This window comes from Cydia splendana, chromosome 21 (assembly GCF_910591565.1).
Source record: "Cydia splendana chromosome 21, ilCydSple1.2, whole genome shotgun sequence".
NCBI lineage: Eukaryota > Metazoa > Arthropoda > Insecta > Lepidoptera > Tortricidae > Cydia > Cydia splendana.
The window spans coordinates 9,896,201-9,916,386 of NC_085980.1; the positions used below are offsets into that span (position 1 = coordinate 9,896,201).

General features: G+C 37.6%; 1 protein-coding gene and 1 long non-coding RNA gene across 3 annotated transcripts in view; both read right to left on the reverse strand.

The window, feature by feature from the left end:
* Positions 1–15,427, reverse strand: part of LOC134801306 (beta-alanyl-bioamine nonribosomal peptide synthetase ebony) — a 63,784-nt gene extending 48,357 nt beyond the window's left edge. Inside the window, exon 1 of one of the 2 annotated variants that reach the window (XM_063773846.1) lies at positions 15,268–15,427. The gene's annotated coding sequence lies outside the window, so the exon portion shown is untranslated. Of the gene's footprint in view, positions 1–15,263 lie in introns of both variants that reach the window. The other variant, XM_063773845.1, reaches the window with a different exon arrangement.
* LOC134801309 (uncharacterized) overlaps positions 1–16,695 on the reverse strand; it is a 121,049-nt gene extending 104,354 nt beyond the window's left edge. The window contains exon 1 of the long non-coding RNA XR_010145661.1: positions 16,638–16,695. This is a non-coding gene — a long non-coding RNA (uncharacterized LOC134801309). The remainder of the gene's footprint in view (positions 1–16,637) is intronic.
* Positions 16,696–20,186: the final 3,491 nt, after the last annotated feature.

The following is a 20,186-nucleotide window of genomic DNA, read 5'->3' on the forward strand; positions in this document are numbered from 1 at the left end:
AATTGCGTTTTTATATCGAATAATTTTCGCGCTCGCTTGGTTTGCGTTTTTAATCACTTTCTAATATATAGCGACTGCAGCACCATTACTCTGTTGCAACGTTATTGCTGCAGCACTGTCAATTTTCGTGATAAAATGATGTGACTGATTTCCATACTAAAAGTTAAAATGTACACCAGTCTATCAAATTGCGTTTTTATATCGAAAAATTTTCGCGCTCGCTTCGCTCGCGTTTTTAATCACTTTCTAATATATGGCGACTGCAGCAGCATTACTCTGTTGCAACGTTACTGCTGCAGCACTGTCAATTTTCGTAATAAAATGATGTGTCTGATTTCCATACTAAAAGTAAAAATGTACAACTGTCTATCAAATTGCGTTTTTATATCGAAAAATTTTCGCGCTCGCTTGGCTCGCGTTTTTAATCACTTTCTAATATATAGCGACTGCAGCAGCATTACTCTGTTGCAACGTTATTGCTGCAGCACTGTCAATTTTCGTGATAAAATGATGTGACTGATTTCCATACTAAAAATTAAAATGTACAACAGTCTATCAAATTGCGTTTTTATATCGAATAATTTTCGCGCTCGCTTCGCTCGCGTTTTTAATCACTTTCTAATATATGGCGACTGCAGCAGCATTACTCTGTTGCAACGTTACTGCTGCAGCACTGTCAATTTTCGTAATAAAATGATGTGACTGATTTCCATACTAAAAGTAAAAATGTACAACTGTCTATCAAATTGCGTTTTTATATCGAAAAATTTTCGCGCTCGCTTCGCTCGCGTTTTCAATGACTTTCTAAGATGTGATAAAGGTGACATTCGGGTGGCGACTGCAGCAGCATTAGGTACTCTGTTGCAACGTTACTGCTGCGGCACTGTCAATTGTCGTGATAAAATGATGTGATTAATTTCCATTCTCAGCTGTAATGCGGCAATGAACGTCACTCAATTTACCAAAAAAATTCAATGTAATCTTAATGACCCTAGGGAGAGGGGGCACCATGGCCTAGAAATGCTTAGGGCATCAAAATATCTTAATCCGGCACTGATCGTTTGCGGAGTCTAATGATTTGGGACTCGCATTTTATACGCATTACCATGCATTCCCGAAAACAATCGAATCATTCCCGAAAGTCTCGCAACGCATTGAGGTTACAAGGGGCACGTGTCTTCCTCAGGAGTCTGAAGAAGACCACGGTTAGTGGCGGTCTAGCCACAGGCAGGCCGCTTCGCTTTCGCTCGCGCGCGTATACCTTACGGCTTACTGTATCGTCCGATATACACCTACTACCTACTCTGTCGTTTAAATCACATGTAAAATTTGAATAAGGGCGAAAAAACTATTGACCTTGGAGTGTAGTTTTATTTAGTGGTACCTAATTGTAAAATATTTTATCTGGACTACAGTCCTCTAGCATATCCATCTGTCAACTTTACCTACTTCAAGTTCCGCCTCCAGGCGGGAGGGAGAGAAATTAGGATTAGAAATTAGCCGCTTACTGACACAGACCGAATTCCACGCGGGCGGAGCCGCGGGCACAGCTAGTACATATAATAAAGCTGAAGAGGGTCGAAAGTCTGTACATGGAAGATATTCGAAAAAAAGTTGGCTGGGGATACTTAGAATCGATAACAGAACACGTTCCAACAGTTTTTAGAATTTTTGTCTGTTTGTCTGTTTATCTGTTTATCTGTTTGTCTGTTTATTTGAACGCGCATCACGTGAAAACGGCTGAACGGATTTTGATGCAAACTTTACTAATCTGTCGAGAACATCCCCGGCCAGGTTATAGGCTATAAAAATTCAACCCCTAAAAGGGGGGGTAGCCACAACACTCGATTGACTTAAGTTTGCCCCTGAATCTTATGGCGCTGCTTAGGAAGGAGGGGCAAACTTTATTCAAATATGTGCTACCACTATACATTACCCTGGTAAACTAAGAGATGGCGCTGAATTTAATACGTGTTGACATGAATAAGCCACTGAGGAAGGATTTTGCCAAATTAACTCTAAGTTTAGAAGAGAGGGTACGGATATCAACAAATTTAATTGAATAATTATGTTGATTTAATAATACAACAAAATTAAACGACAGTAAATTAATTGCCCCTCATTGCACAGTGCCATCTTTTGGGGAGCTGAGTAAACATTAAGTAATCAAGAAAACTAAAAATGAGTTTACATACGACCGTAGTTATGCAGAAAACGACCAACTCAATTTTTTTATCAATGCAGAAAGCGACCAAAGCTACTGAGTTAGGGTGTAAGTCACTTAGACAAAAATAAAAAGTTGGTCGCTTTCTACAGAACTACGGTCAATTACTTCGTAGTGGTAAAATAAACACACATATCAACGCGCGTATAATTGCATAATTATTTAAAATTGTTAATTTTCTCCGTCGTGAATTATACCTAATAGTAATTATATCGCATCAATATCAAATCCATATTCATACGTATACAGCACTTAAGAATGGCCACGAAGGTGGGTACTTTGAAAAAAAAAAACATTGACCTCTGTCATTTGCAGTGCCGGATTAACCCTTTTAAGCAAAATACGAGTAAGCACTTGATATAGGGCACCACGTCTAGGGGGCAACAAAAGCGTAGGCAAAAAAACGCGCAGGCTGCATCAGCATTGCAGTCGTCGTGGAGTAGGTACCTACATGAAACTTATATACGTGTACACCTAATAACGAAGGGTCGTAGGGATCAAGTAAGAGAGTACGTAAGAACATCTCCAACGAAGGCTTTCGATTTGACCTTACGCGGAGGCCCTTAAAGTCATGGAAAAATATCTTGCTTTCGGGCTTGCAGCCAGCCGATTTTTTCGACATAGGTTACCGATTTAATAGAGAATGTTGCTCTCTTTGTACGAGTTGCTCCTTAGCCGCGATCCTGAGACCTAACTGTCAAAGTGTTATAAGGGGCCCCGTGAAAGTCGAAAACTAAAAGCATCCTACCAAGTAGCGCTTTCGAGTGAAGCCGAAGAGTGAGCAGTAGAAGGGTCATGATTACATGCATAGATTCTATTTCTAGCCACTCTTTTGCAGTTCGGCGTTAGGTCTTATTCGAGGCCTTCTGCCTTACGGCAAAGTTGATCTTCTGCCTTAAGTGTAACTTGATCCGAATCCAAGCTTTCCTCTTTCGCAACTGGGCCTTCTGCCTTGCTCACACTTCGCCAATTAAATTCACTTGGTCAATTCCAAGCTCTGCTTTCTTGCATCTTTTCACCTCTCTTGCATCAAACAACCTCGCTGAGACCCTTAAATATCGAGCCCTATGCGAAGGTAGGCTGATAAAAAACTGTCCCATCCCTTCTCTGTATGAAATCCTGGATCCGCGCCTGGTTGGGACGAAAAGTAAAAATGTACAACTGTCTATGAAATTGTGTTTTTTATATCGAAAAATTTTCGCGCTCGCTTCGCTCGCGTTTTCAATAACTATAAATTGATGTCATTGATTTCCATAATAAAAGTAAAAATGTACAACTGTCTATCAAATTGTGTTTTTATATCGAAAAATTTTCGCGCTCGCTTCGGTCGCGTTTTCAATTACTTTCTAAGATATGCCAAAGGTGACATTCGGCTGGCGACTGCAGCAGCATTACTCTGTTGCTACGTTACTGCTGCAGCACTGTCAATTTTCGTGATAAAATGATGTGACTGATTTCCACAATAAAAGTAAAAATATACAACTGTCTTTCAAATTGCGTTTTTTATATAGAAAAATTTTCGCGCTTGCTTCGCCCGCGTTTTCAATCACTTTCTAAGGTATGGCAAAGGTGATATTCGGGTGACAACTGCAGCAGCATTATTCTGTTGCAACGTTACTGCTGCAGCACTGTCAATTTTCGTGACAAAATGATGTGACTGATTTCCATAATAAAAGTAAAAACGTACAACTGTCTATCAAATTGTGTTTTTTATATCAAACATTTTCGCGCTCGCTTCGGTCGCGTTTTCAATTACTTTCTAAGATATGCCAAAGGTGACATTCGGGTGGCGACTGCAGCAGCATTACTCTGTTGCTACGTTACTGCTGCAGCACTGTCAATTTTCGTGATAAAATGATGTGACTGATTTCCATAATAAAAGTAAAAATGTACAACTGTCTTTCAAATTGCGTTTTTTATATAGAAAAATTTTCGCGCTTGCTTCGCTCGCGTTTTCAATCACTTTCTAAGTTATGGCAAAGGTGATATTCGGGTGACAACTGCAGCAGCATTATTCTGTTGCAACGTTACTGCTGCAGCACTGTCAATTTTCGTGACAAAATGATGTGACTGATTTGCATAATAAAAGTAAAAACGTACAACTGTCTATCAAATTGTGTTTTTTATATCAAACATTTTCGCGCTCGCTTCGGTCGCGTTTTCAATTACTTTCTAAGATATGCCAAAGGTGACATTCGGGTGGCGACTGCAGCAGCATTACTCTGTTGCTAAGTTACTGCTGCAGCACTGTCAATTTTCGTGATAAAATGATGTGACTGATTTCCATAATAAAAGTAAAAATGTACAACTGTCTTTCAAATTGCGTTTTTTATATAGAAAAATTTTCGCGCTTGCTTCGCTCGCGTTTTCAATCACTTTCTAAGGTATGGCAAAGGTGATATTCGGGTGACAACTGCAGCAGCATTATTCTGTTGCAACGTTACTGCTGCAGCACTGTTAATTTTCGTGACAAAATGATGTGACTGATTTCCATAATAAAAGTAAAAACTTACAACTGTCTATCAAATTGTGTTTTTTATATCGAAAAATTTTCGCGCTCGCTTCGCTCGCGTTTTCAATAACTATAATTTGGTGTGACTGATTTCCATACTAAAACTAAAAATGTACAACTGTCTATCAAATTGCGTTTTTTTATCTCGGAAAATTTTCGCGCTCGCTTCGCTCGCGTTTTCAATCACTTACCAAGGTATGATAAAGGTGACATTCCGGTGGCGACTGCAGCAGCATTGTTGCAACGTTACTGCTGCAGCACTGTCAATTTTCGTGATAAAATGATGTGACTAATTTCTATAATAAAAGTAAAACTGTACAACTGTCTATCACATTGTGTTTTTATATCGAAATTTTTCGCGCTCGCTTCGCTCGCGTTTTCAATAACTTTCTAACATATGACAAAGGGGACATTAGGGTGGCGACTGCAGCAGCATTATTCTGTTGCTACGTTACTGCTGCAGCACTGTCAATTTTCGTGATAAAATTATGTGACTGATTTCCATACTAACAGTAAAAATGAACTGACTATCAAATTGCGTTTTTATAACGAAAAATTTTCGCGCTCGCTTCGCTCGCGTTTTCAATAACATTCTAATATATGATAAAGGTGACATTCACGTGGCGACTGCAGCAGCATTAGGTACTCTGTTCTTTATTCTTTATTCTTTATTCAAACACTATGTATAAGTTTACAGCTCAAGCCAAGGCACTTATACTGTTAATTAGGTACATATATGTTGTCAGTATCAGTCAGTATCATAAAATTAGTAGGTACACTTATTGTATTACACACTTATCTTTATAATTGAACATACATATTATGTATTACTAAGTTACATAGAGATAAAAAAAAGAATCTGATATTAAATAACATAGGTAGAGTTTAAAAAAATCCTGATACTACGTTGTAGGGACGGCCACTTGTCTGCGAATATGTCTGCGTTTTGGACTGTAGCTATGAAGTTATTTAGTAATTCTATTGCTCGGTACGTGGGTGCGTTTGAACCGTGATAGGTGCGAACATTTGGATATGCAAAAAGGTTTCTGGCTCTACGTGCGCTACGCCCTACTGCAGCTATGTAGTTGTCTGGGGTAAAAATACGCATACGCTCCAGAACGGATGGGTTGTCAATACGATTTCTTAAAAGCAGACAATAGTGTAAGGCAAGCGTTTGCTTACGCCTTAGCTCGAGAGACTCTAACCCTACCATTCCCAATACAAAGGATGACGGAAATAAGTATGGGTAGTATCCGTAATACCTTTTGTAAAGATGTCTAGCAAATTTACGTTGGACGCGCTCGACCATTATGGTATATTTTGCTTCCCGAGGGTCCCATGCGATAGAATTGTACTCAAGCTTGCTGCGAACATAGGCATTATAAATAATTATTGCGATTTTAGGGTCACGAAATTCAGAAGTCGTTCTAATAATGAACCCTAAAATTTTGTAGGCACTTTTGCAAATATTTATAATGTGTGAGTGCATGTTTAGCTTAGTGTCGAGTGTTAACCCTAGATCCTTTATTTCTGTTACTCGGTCAAGGGGAATGTTAGTAAGAGTATATGTCTGGAGGATATAATCTACAGACCGGCTAAAACTTATTACTTTGCACTTAGATTCATTTAGGTACAAGCGGTTTGTTTTACTCCAGCTGTCAACCATGTTGATTGTTTGTTGGAGTACCGTACAGTCGGATGGATTTACGACCGGTTGAATTATTTTAAGATCATCCGCATAAAATAGTGATTCCACGCCTGATATATTACTTGGCAGATCATTGACCATGATTAAGAAAAGAGTAGGCCCCAGAGTGCTACCTTGACTAACCCCGGAACGAGTGTAATACCTTTCAGATTGGTAAGAATTTAATTGGACATATTGTGTGCGATTCCTGAGGTAGTCAGAGAAGAAAACAAGAAGTTGAGGGGTGAAACCTAAGGCTGACAGTTTGCATAGGAGAGTATCGTTGTCAACTAAGTCGAAAGCTTTCTTGAAGTCGAAATAAACAACATCAACGTTACTGCAGCGGCACTGTCAATTTTCGTGATAAAATGATGTGAGTGATTTCCATTCTCAGCTGTAATGCGGCAATGAACGTCAGTCAATTTACCAAAAAAATTCAATGTAATCTTGATGACCTTAGGGAGAGGGGGCACCATGGTCGAGAAATGCTTAGGGCATTAAAATATCTTAATCCGGCACTGGTCCTTTGCGGAGTCAAACGATTTGGGACTCGCATTTTATACGCATTTCCATGCCTTCCCGAAAAAAATCGAATCATTCGCGAAAGTCTCGCAACGCCTTGAGGTTACAAGGGGCACGTGGTCTTCCTCAGGAGTCTGAAGAAGACCACGGTGAGTGGCGCTCGAGCCAGGCAGGCCGCTTCGCCTTCGCTCGCGCGCGTATACCTTACTGTATCGTTCGATATACACCCACTACTCTGTCGTTTAAATCACGTGTAAAATTTTAATAATTGCGAAAAAACCTATAGATTTTGGAGTGTAGTTTTATTTAGTGGTACCTAACTGTAAAATATTTTATCTGGACTACAGTCCTCTAGCATATCCATCTGTCAACTTTACTTCAAGTTTCGCCTCCAGGGAAGAGGGAGAGAAATTAGGATTAGAAATTAGACGCTTACTGACACAGACCGAATTCCACGCGGGCGGAGCCGCGGGCACAGCTAGTTTATATTAATAAATGCATTATTTGATTTGATAGTAAAACCAAAACGGTCATCTACATCTTTCGGTGCCTTGCATAAAAGTCCTATGTTCTAACTTGTTAAGTCGTTTATTTACATACAAGATATATACAGTGGTACTACTAAACTAAATTATACTTGGTCAAGCAGATCTTGTCAGTAGAAAAAGGCGGCAAATTTGAAAAATGTAGGCCCGAAGGGATATCGTCCCATAGAAAATTTGAATTTCGCGCCTTTTTCTAGTGACAAGATTTGCTTGACCGTCTATAATAACTAGCTTAAATCTAGAATAGGCCATTATACCAAGGATGCTGGCGGGATTTCCTCGCTGTATTGCAATGCTGATGTATTGTATTGCGTTGAGTTCTAAGTTTAAATTATGAAGCATTAAATTCATAGCTGTAAATTGCAATAGCAATAAATTGATATCAATTAGTCTTTTATTTATTTGGTTCCTTTATGTAAAGATCAAAATCGTGTCGTGAAAGCATTTTACTTCATTTTTACAAATTGGCGTTCCATACAAATCCATCGAATCATTTTACTTTGTCTTCACGATTTTCCCACTTATTGACTCCTAGCGGCTTAGCACGGTCGCGTTTTTATCCCTTGTCACCATACCTGTCACGTTCTAACAAGTATGTAAGTGCGAAAGGGACGCGCATAGTGATAGTCGATAAAAATGGAACCGTGCTGAGCCCGCTAGTTACATGTACTTAGTACCTACATAATAAAATTAATAAATAATGTATAAAAATTAAATATTTTTACAACCAAAACAAATTAAAATTTATCCTGTCATAATCAGTCACTAATAATAACGTACCTACGTACTAATTCTAATATATAGTATCTTCGGAAAACCTCTGCAATTTACTCTTCTAACTTGGATGATACCTCTCCAAGAATCTTTGAGTTTATGTCGGTTGCAATCTTGTCCTAAATAGTTGCAACATATACCTAGATAACGTTATAAATAGCCAAAAATCTTGTCGTGAATTTTCATCAACTTGCTTACTTTTAGCACTTTTAGTTTCATTCAAAACCATCGATTCATTTTATTTTCTTATCACGTTTTCCCACAATTGACCCCTAATTACTTAACAAAGAATTTAAAGCTATCTTGTGATCAGTCACGGGCATACTGTAGTATCTAGATTCGGAAAACCTATACAATTTGCTCTCCTAACTTGGCTGACCGTTCTCCAAGCGTACATCGGTTGCACAAGATATCTATATCCCAATCTAGAGTATCTAGAATTCTAGATTCTAGATTCTAGTTGCAACGTATAGGTAAAGTTAAAAATAATTGGCCTTGCTGGGTTGTCGGTCCCAACCGGTCTGTGGGGAGCGCATCTTCGGATGACTGACCGGCTAACACATGCACTTCGCATGACTATTTATTTTAACTTTATTCATATTGCCCCACCAAGCCACAAGTTTGCGCGTTCACCGCTAAGAAAACCCCATTTACTGTGGTCCCACAGTTCCAGGGCACAGCCCTTACCATGTCAGGGAGTATTGGGATCCTAGGTGTCGACATCTCCAGTGACGTCCAATTCCGTAGCCACCTGGAAGGTAAGGCTGCGCTGGCATCCAAAAAACTCGGTGTGCTCAATAAAGCGAGGCGATAGTTTACTCCGGGGCAAAGACTGCTGCTTTATAAATCGCAAGTCAGACCCCATATGGAGTACTGCTGTCACCTTTGGGCAGGAGCACCTGGATGCCAGCTTGGACCCTTCGACTCAGTCCAAAGGCGCGCTGTACGAATCGTCGATGATCCCAAACTCACAAGCGGTATTGAACCTTTAAGTCTAAGGAGAGACTTTGCCTCCTTGTGTGTGTTCTACCGCTTGTACAATGGGCTGTGCTCTGAGGAATTATTTGACATGATGCCAACGGCCGCTTTCTATCACCGCACCGCTCGCCGTCGGCAGGGTGTTCATCCTCACACCCTAGAACCTAAATGGTCGCGTACTGTGCGATTTAAGAGGAATTTCCTCCCGCGGACGCTCCGGCTGTGGAATGAGCTCCCTTCCGAGGTTTTCCCGAGGGTCTACAGTATGGGGTTCTTCAAAAAAGGAGTGTACAGGTTTTTAAAAGGTCGGCAACGCGCTTGTAACACCTCTGGAGTTGCAGGCGTCCATAGGCTACGGTGCTTATCATCAGGCGGGCCGTATGCTTGTTTGCCACCGATGTGGTATAAAAAAAAACTATGAATTACCTGTATGGCACAAGGCTTGGTTTATTAAAACTGTATGGCACAACATGGTGAAAATGTATACTAATGCCAGAATGAACCTCATGTATATGTATGATATGGATGATCCTGAACGATCACGTCGTCTGATATAGAAATGTAAGCGCCGGAAGGTCCGGCCCGGACCCGGCCCGGTCTAACGTGAGTCATCCTTAATGCTTAGCCGAACGCTATACCGATTGCTTGGCCCATACAGATACAATACTTAGATAAGTTTTTGCATATGAAAAATATATTTCTAAGTATTAATTATCAGTAGGGACGACATATAAATAGGTAAAAAACCCATACCATACCTACTCATCGCAATACTGAATCACAATATTTACCACGTAAATGTCAACGCGGAAGAGAAATCCATCCACAGTTATTAGTAAAAATAATAAATAACCAATTTGACGTATTTTCCTTATTATGACGGCGACATACGTATTAAGTCGTGTGAAGCTTTTAATTCTGATTGGAATTTAAACTTAATACGTATAGGGACGAGGTCGTATTTTAAGATACCTGCGTGACTTATAAGTTTTTGGTACTTTTTGCTGGTATTACGAACCGCCGAATATCTGAATGTACCAGGCGTATTCTAATTTTAATAACAGGTAATGGATTAGATTTGGATTATGGATTAGTTATGGATCTGCACGGATATGATGGTCATTCTTGTCTATGTGACAGCGTGATAAAACGGTGTCCGTCACTTTCTATCCCAAGGTGTTAAACAGTGACAGTTATTTTATCACGTGGATAGAGATGGATAAAGCTATCCATAATACGCCGGCAGATCTGTCAGTGTCATAAGTGACGCTTTTGGTTGTAAAAGAAATACTAATCCAGATCTAATTCATAACAAATATAAGAGCCTCGGTAGAGAGTACCATTTTGTACCATTTGGTGTTGAAACTCTAGGTCCATGGGGTCCCAGCGCGCATAAGTTGTTCGCAGAAATCGCGAAGCGTCTGGTTGACGTAACTGGTGACCGAAGAGCTGGCGGCTACCTCGCACAACGTATCAGCATCCTTGGTACAATGCCTCAAGGGCCTATTTTAGATTTAAGCTAGTTATTAATTTCGTTTAGTAGTACCACTGTATATATATTGTATGTAAATAAAAAAAAAATCATAACATATTACATACCTACGCCTTATACTACCTACTTCAATAATAAGTTAATGCATTCGTTTCGTTTCAATCGAAAACAACGACAGATTTGTTAAAATCACGGAGAAATTAGTTCAGTCATGTCACGGACCGTTTATGGCGAATTGGACATAAGTTATAATTGCAGATTTACATACATAGTGTAACGAATATAATTCTAGTACCCATTATTTATATGCACATATATAGGTATTAGTATTAGCAATTATAGAAATGTAAATTTCATAGATTTACTGGTTTTACGTAAAATAATTACATACTTATTCTTCGATAACGTTTTTTACAGAGTGCAGACAAAAATGTCGTTAAGCTTACAAATAAAATAAAATTTTATTTATATTAAAACAGCGTTTTTCGTCAATATTTGTAATTAATTACTTCTTTTTAAAAATGTTGGGCTCCTGCTGATATTATCTATAAGTACCTACATAATATTTAAAAATCGCTAATTGTAAATTTCAAAATTAGCGGGTGCTTCTAATTCAGCTTACCCACCTCACTTCTACCTACACTCACCTAACAAACGTACATTAAGTACCTATCTACAAATTTTGCAAGTTAAATAAAAGCTTGGGTACTTTCCTATACCTACTTAATAGTTATTTGTACAACAAGAGATCAAAGTTTGATATTTCTTCGAGTGCTTATTTTGAGTCCCGTGCAAGCGAAAGATTCTATAATAGATTCACGAGCGTAGCGAGTGAATCTAATTTAGAATCTTGAGCGTAGTAAGGGATTCAAAAGCGCACGAGATGTAAATAACTTTGATCTCGTGTAGTACACAAAATTTTTCACCCTAAGCAGTGAGAACATACCTAGAGGGACAGAGATAATAGAACCCAAGTATATCGAACTTGTATTAGACCCCGCATGTTGAAATGACTATAAAGATCACTTGAATGTCATTTTGTCTCACACAGTGAGCAAAATCGCATTTTGCTCACTGTTTTTAAGAAGCAAAGTACCCTTGTTCGAGCTGCTGAGGTGAAAAATAAATTATTTCACACCGTGCACGAAATAAAGCACCAGATAATTATTAGAAAAACATAGATAGCAGTTACTTTTAAATATAATTTATATTTAATAAATCGGATGGAAGTATAAAAAGTAGGTGAGTTGACTGTGACGTCACTACACAAGTTTTCATATAAATTCCATATTAGCAAATCGTTTTGACAGTTCTAAAAAAGAAGCTGATTTGACTAGTAGGAAAGTATAGCCAATTGTAAGCCAAGTCCGTTGAACAACCGCGAGTAACCTCCGCATAGAGTTTTGACGCTTAACAACAAACACACCTACTATTTATGGAAAATCTATAACTTTTTGTATTCCAATAACGGTTTTAATTGATCCTAAAACGACGTACAAACAGCAACACTAACTGTCCATCGGTGGACCTTATTACAAAAGGCATAAGGTCCACCGACAAGTTAACAGTGTGGGCGATGTACATGTGACGTAGGTAAAGTTTTAAGTCATAATTTATTGTTTGTCCGAATTTTCGTTAGTCATAATATGGTTTTTCTCAGAAACGCGTAACTTTTCAGGATTGCCATAAAACAAACCTAACTTACCTAACCTATAGTTCGTTTTTTTTAGCATTAGAAAGAACTTGTAAGAAGGTAAGCGATCCTGACATGTCTTTTAATTGAAAAACGCTTTTTAAAAATCAATAACTATTACTTATGAAAGCAGAAGAATATAAAACATCGTATTAGATTCATAATTGTTACATATTTGCCGTAACTTATTTTTAAAATGTGTTTTTCAATTAAAAGACACATCAAGATTGTTTACCTTATTTCTAATGCTAAAAAAAACGAACTATATCTATAGGATAACCTTGCGAAAATCTTGAAAAGTTAACGGCTTCAGAATTATGACTAATGATAATCTGACATTCATTACATTATGACTTTCAGTAATTATGTCAAACAAAAGGATCGGAGGTAATAGTACTTAAATACGACTGGGATAAGTACAGCAAACGGCTTAAATTTTATCCGAAAAACGTACTGTGACGTATTGTATTGTGACGTAAATATAACTGGGAGAATGTCCACTCACAATAATCAAACTTAACTGTCAAGCCTTCGGTATTTCCCGTCCGTTTTTTCTGGCGGTTGACTATTATTGCGCTACTAATATTTGGGTTGACTCATACATTTTCGGAATCTGTGATGTTGGGGAACCCCTTTGTCACAATTGTCAACCTATGCAAAAATAGGAGTAGGCACCTAGGTTTCGTTAGTTTACTCCACTATAATTATTTAAAAATTATACCTACAAGTTTAGTAATAATGAGATGATTTAAAGAAAGTAACTGCCAATGTTAATATCAATATATTTATACGATATTGCAGTATTATGTTGTTATTTTTATTTTATATTAATTCTGAAAAGGTATGTAGATAAAAAGCGGTGACCACAATTTAGTCAAAAAAATATTCTAAACTGCAGACGCGACTAGACGCAGCAATTTCAACATAGTTATTTTGTTTTTGTGTTGGTAAGGGCTCACGAAGGAAGGAATTTAATTAGTTTTCTACACAATTTTGGTAATCTCCTGAGCATTATACCTATTTAATTCAACTGTTACATAATCTCACAGTTGACGTTGAAGTTATTGAACTTATAAACTTTAAAAAAGTAAACGTCCTTGGTGTATCCGATTTATCCGAAAAACGTACTGTGACGTATTGTATTGTGACGTAAATATAACTGGGAGAATGTCCACTCACAATAATCAAACTTAACTGTCAAGCCTTCGGTATTTCCCGTCCGTTTTTTCTGGCGGTTGACTATTATTGCGCTACTAATATTTGGGTTGACTCATACATTTTCGGAATCTGTGATGTTGGGGAACCCCTTTGTCACAATTGTCAACCTATGCAAAAATAGGAGTAGGCACCTAGGTTTCGTTAGTTTACTCCACTATAATTATTTAAAAATTATACCTACAAGTTTAGTAATAATGAGATGATTTAAAGAAAGTAACTGCCAATGTTAATATCAATATATTTATACGATATTGCAGTATTATGTTGTTATTTTTATTTTATATTAATTCTGAAAAGGTATGTAGATAAAAAGCGGTGACCACAATTTAGTCAAAAAAATATTCTAAACTGCAGACGCGACTAGACGCAGCAATTTCAACATAGTTATTTTGTTTTTGTGTTGGTAAGGGCTCACGAAGGAAGGAATTTAATTAGTTTTCTACACAATTTTGGTAATCTCCTGAGCATTATACCTATTTAATTCAACTGTTACATAATCTCACAGTTGACGTTGAAGTTATTGAACTTATAAACTTTAAAAAAGTAAACGTCCTTGGTGTATCACTCTACTTTTGATTAAGGTCAAATGTCAATGCTTAAGATACGGCAAACTTGTAGTATAAAAAAATTGGCATCTATCAAATAATCGGGGTCGGGAAGGCATACATTTATTAACACTGTTGAGATTTGCCATTTTTTTTTTTCATCCTGTGTAATCGTATGGAAATAAAAAAAAAATGTAGGTATTTAGTTTCAACAAACTAAAATAATAATGAGAAAAATTGTCTGGTAAGCCGCAGTCCTAACAGTCTGCAAAAGCGGCAAATTCAAAAATTGTTCACACGAAAGGTTCTGCACTATTACCTATGTTTTTTAAATTTCGCGCCTTTATCTAGTGTAGTTTGACTGGGCTATGAATACATGAAGCTTTGTAATTAACATATTTCGTTTACATGAAAATGGTTACTTTATGTAGGTATAGGTACTTTCATTCTATTTAGGTACCTACCTACATGTTGGCCCAAAAATACGTTACCTGTAACCTCTACATAGCGTCATTATATAGATTACTTGAAAGGTATCGTACCTTATTGTGTAAAAAGCTTTTTAATAAAGAAATTGAACAGCCAGACATCGCAAAAATGTTGGTACATTACATAAAAAAGTAGTTTACCTATTTCCATAAAAAAATAGGGAGATAGATAGATAGATAGTGTGACATAAAATAGTAAAAATTAAATAAAATGGAACTAAAAAAAATCCATAGGTACTGAATTGTTTGGTTTGGTGTTTGTCCAAAAGTTGTCTGGAAGAGATCGCTCTTAAGCGATAAGACCGCCTGTTGTTACCTTTGTTGTCTTTGTTTATGTTATTGTACATTTATTGTAAACTACGTGTATGTGAGGTGTGCAATAAAGTATTGTATTGTATTGTATGGTATTGTATTGTATTGTATTGTATTGTATTGTATTGTTGCCATGTTTAAGCATTTTACTTCAAAAATGTGACAGTTACGTAAGAAGTGGCGCCCTCATTTATTTTCTACAATTTCTTTTCGGACTATATCTATTTATTATTTATTTGTAGGTACTTACAAATATATTTTATTTATTTGTACTTACAAATATATCTTCTCAGCAACCACTAAAATCAAAACGCACACACGTCAAATTTTTCGAATGCACAACACGTTTTTAAATTTTTCCCGCGCACTCCGTGACCGTCCGAAACTTTTTTTGATGTAGTCTATGCACAGGCGGCGTTGCGCAAACTGCCAGTGCCCTCGGCCAGTAGCAATTTATATAGCGTTCGACTAGTCACTTAACAAGCATTGTACTTTAATTTGTGCTAAAAACATCTAGGTAAAAAATAATGTAAATCATTTTCATTCTTTTTAGACTTTGGTAGGTGAAAGAGTAGCTGAAAATACCTTACATATGGTCCTATTTTCCCGCACTAGTGCGTAAAATAGCACTTTTCGTGCGATGTCAAAAGTTTAAAGGGCCATATGTACCTACTGTAAAACGTTGTACGATACACGTGCGAATAGGTAATTTACGTCGATTTAAAACACTCCATTCGATCGTGTTTTAATAGGGAATATTAGGCAAAGCTCTGCGTAGGTGGCACCTTTGTGGCACATACAGTAAACAAACCACATTGACACATGGCCTACCGCGAAACAAGAAAATCGAAATTTCGTTATCTAATTTCTCTATCACTCTTGCGTATTCGAGCGATAAAGAGGCAGATAACTAAATTTTTATTTTCGCGTTTATCGGTAGGCCCTTGTTAACAAACCGCCTTGATGCATCAATGTCATATTTTATTGTCTGTGAAAACTTGTCAAAAAACAGTTTAAGGCACAGTATGTATAAGTTAGTCTATGAATTTACTGAGTCGGTAGTGCTGCACTCTGGCGGCAGAACATTGCAGTAATATCCCCTATTTATCGCCACTCGTTTCGAATTTCCTCTTTTCCGCACTTGTATCGTAAATACCTATTTTATAGGTAGAAATAAACCTTGAAGTTTTTCACAGATTATTTAATCAACAAACAACAACGACAAGCATAACATAATTGAAAAAAAACAGGGTCTAAAAAAGAGGCTGGAACGTGTAAAAATACACACTGCAATCGCATGCCCTTTTCTTCGAACTTGGATGAGCGCACTGCGGTGTCTCTATTTTTGTGAAATTAAATGGGTTCTTTAAAACAGTTTAAAACAGTTAAAAAGCGATCTAAACGAACTTAATTTAATTATTAGCTGTCATTTCTTCTGGGAAATTAGTTTTCTAACGTTTCACACAGTTTCAGAAACGCCTGTAGCTTTGTACGAGCAATGTGAACACCATCGACATCGACGACAGGTGTAGTGCGTAATTGTTTTCCATCGTATTGTTATCCAGTCAACCTCAGTGCTTTTTGTACCGAGACTGACTGAAATAGCAAGACACGTTCGTACGTTTCCGTGAAAATACGTAGGAAAACAATTAGACCAAGAAAAGTCGGCAGCGATTTTGATAGCCCACGCAGTGCAAGTGTTATTTGAAACATCAAACGTCTATAAAATTATGACGTATAAATATAATAACACTTGCACTGCGAGGGCTATCAAAATCGCTGCAGACTTTTCTTGGTCTAACTCTATACACTACAACTGTACTCATATACCTACATATTTTTAATTTATTGACACACACAACAAGGAAATATAATAGGAACGATTCGAATTTCCTCTTTTCCGCACTTGTATCGTAAATAACTATATATGTGCTCAATGCGGAAGCATTTGTATTTTAAAAGTAGGTTAAAGCAATATTATGATTTCCTTGGATCAAGAACGGAACCAATATGTTTACATACTGTTATAAAGCCTGACCAGGAATATATGATCACGCGCCATGTTGCGGAATTTCACTGGAACTAATTGTTTCATACTAAACTGAACTGTCACCCTATACATGAGAATAACAGCGCCCTCTTGACAATTATCATATATAACTTACTGGTCAGGCTTTAAATCAACTGCGCGTGAGTATAGGTAGTAGCTAGGTATTAGGTACTTTGATGATATATATATGATGTCATTAAAATTAGCAAATAAAAAAGTAAAAGAAAGCCTCAAACGCCGCAAATATGCGCCCTTGGAAGCAGCTAGGTACATGTTTGAGGCGTTTGGTGTTGAAACTTTAGGCCCATGGGAGCCAAGTGTGTGTCGGCTATAGGTACAAAGATTAATCGGCGCATCGGCGCGCTTTATGGGGTGGGGTTTTGGGACGCTTTATAGAGGTGATCAGAGGGCTGGGCGCTGGCCACTATTTCGCTCAGCGTATAAGAATCCCCATTCAGCAAGAAAATACGGCCAGCCTTCGGGCACCTTGCCAAGTTAAATGTTTGTCTATTTATTTGTTGTTATTAAATAAAGTATAATGAAAAATATTATCTATCAACAAACTACGAAAGTGGTGAGGGTGTGGGATTAAAAATTCAAATAACGAATATAGGCCTCTAAAACCTTACCACCAAATGGCAAATCTCAATGGAACTTTATATTTTGGAGTCCAAGAGGCGCACTTGTGTACATATGACGTTACGCCACCTTACTTATGTACGATGAACCGTCCCCTACCACAGAATAAATAATAGTACTAGCAAAGACATATGTAAACTTCGTATAAGATGAATAAAGTCTAAGGAAAAAACGTGCTTCGGAAATCAAGAAAAAGTCATTCTCTGATAGATGGCGCACACACCTTTAGCCTATGCTCGGCTAGATGGCGTGACGACACCGTTTCATATTTAACAATTTTAACACATAGGTCAAAATGATTTAAAAATAATAAATACATTTATCCATATATATACATTTTTTTGATAATTTTATACGTTTTCATTTTGAGTTTTAGTCGTGTGTCGATAGATGGCAGTAAATTTACTGTGACTACAAAATTGACTATGACAGGACCCCTCTATACTATCTATTATCTTTGGTACTAAATAGGTGTACAGAAGACTCACTCTCTAACAAAACGCGTCTGTTACGATGGACAGATATGGCCGCTAGGTGGCGACAGCGCCACGCACGGGTTATGGCTAGCCACTAAAATTGGTGTGGAACGGATGTACTTTTAGCTACCTGTAACAAAGCGACGAAATCGCGGAGATAGCCACGCCTGCCCCTACGCCGTTCGATATCTCTATTCTTTATGGGTTTCTACAATTTCCACGTAAACCACGGGCGTAAAAGTACCTATAACAACAGCAACAGTGAAGTCACTGTATGTTAAAAGACCTTATCTCGCTGCATCAAGGTTCACGAATAGCTAGTCAGTGATGTGAATGTGTAGGTACCTAAACGTTTTTTTCTTGAAAACCGGAAGATTCGGCGTATCTGCTAATTACGTGTGCTCTCCTATTTATAGAAACTCGTCGGCGCAGACGACACGTGTTTTTTTTTTTGCTTAAATGGCTTGTAAATATGTACGAGTATGTACCTAGTAGTCAGCGTAGGTAACCCCCTTAACGTCATTATTGTGTGAAAAACTCGTATCTCGTACGATTTATAAGATACAATTTTTTTCCAAAGTGGTGATGATAAACAAAATACATATGTATAGTTTTTTTTAAGATGAGGCGTAGGTATGTTTAATTAATAATTAAACCTAACACATAACTTGGCACTATTAGTATTCAATGAACGTTTTATTTATACGTCGCTTTGCTGTTAGATGTCAATTGTAATTAGGTTCCTAAAGTTATTATTTATTGAGAGCCTGTTGTGTCCCACTGCTGGGCAAAGGCCTCCCCCCGTTTTTTCCATTCTTCCCGGTTTTCTGCAGTCTTCGGCCATTCTTTTAAAAAGGAGTCTAGCTCGTCTCACCATCGCCGACGTACCACCAAGTAAACCAAGAAACCAAGACCAAGACCAAGAAAAGTCTGAAACAATTATGATAGTATACGCAGTGCAAGTGTTATTTATACGTCATAATTTCATAGTTGTACTGCGTGTGCTATCAAAATCATTTAAGACTTATCATGGTCTAACTCTACCAGCTTTTTACTGGCTTTTGTGCTGATTTATTACAAAGAGCTACTGAAGAAAAAAGTTATTTACGAGACAAGTGCGGAAAAGAGGAAATTCGAAACGAGTAGCGATAAATTAAATACATAAGTAGATGACTTTACATACATATGGTCCTACTTTCCCGCACTAGTGCGAGAAAGAGCACTTTTCGTACGTATGTCAAAAGTTTAATGTGCCATATGTACTGTAAAACGTTGTACGATACACTTGCGAATAGGTCATTCGCAACTCGTGTCGATTTAAAACACTCCCTTCGGTCGTGTTTTAATTTATCGCCACTCGTTTCGAATTTCCTCTTTTCCGCACTTGTATCGTAAATAACTATTATTGGCATGGTGAAATTGGACTTAGTGTATGCTATTATAATACTTTGTACCATAATGAAGACAGAAATACTATGTTAAAGTTGAAAAATACTGCGAATAGGATTTGTTTTATTACACACACCCAGGAAACAAATGCCAAAGTTAACTACACTTACGAGCTTAATAATGGGTCACTATATATGAAAATGTTCATACACTAACCAGTTCAAATGTCTTTTTGTGTATCCAGTCAACAACCATAGCTATTCTAGCATAAAATTAGACGAGCAATCAATATGTCTAGCGCAAATTGTTTTGAATAAATTAAATTATCTATCTTAAAGGATCACTCACGCTAGACCGGGGCGGGGCCTTGCCGGAGCTACCGGCGCGGCGGCGCTTCGTTTTCTATAGAAAGCACCACGTGATCACCGATCAGCCACCATAGAAAATTACTAGTCGGACGCCTCGAGTCGGTCTAGCGTGAGTCATCCTTTAAGCTTTATAAAACTTTAATAGTTATAATTATATCTTCAGAATGTAATGAGGCAGTTTGACAGGCTAGAAAAGTTCTATTTCCGTCAGCAGGTTACCCTTTATGTTTCAAGCAGGGATTGGAACCGGTTTTTTTGAAAAAACTTGGAAAAG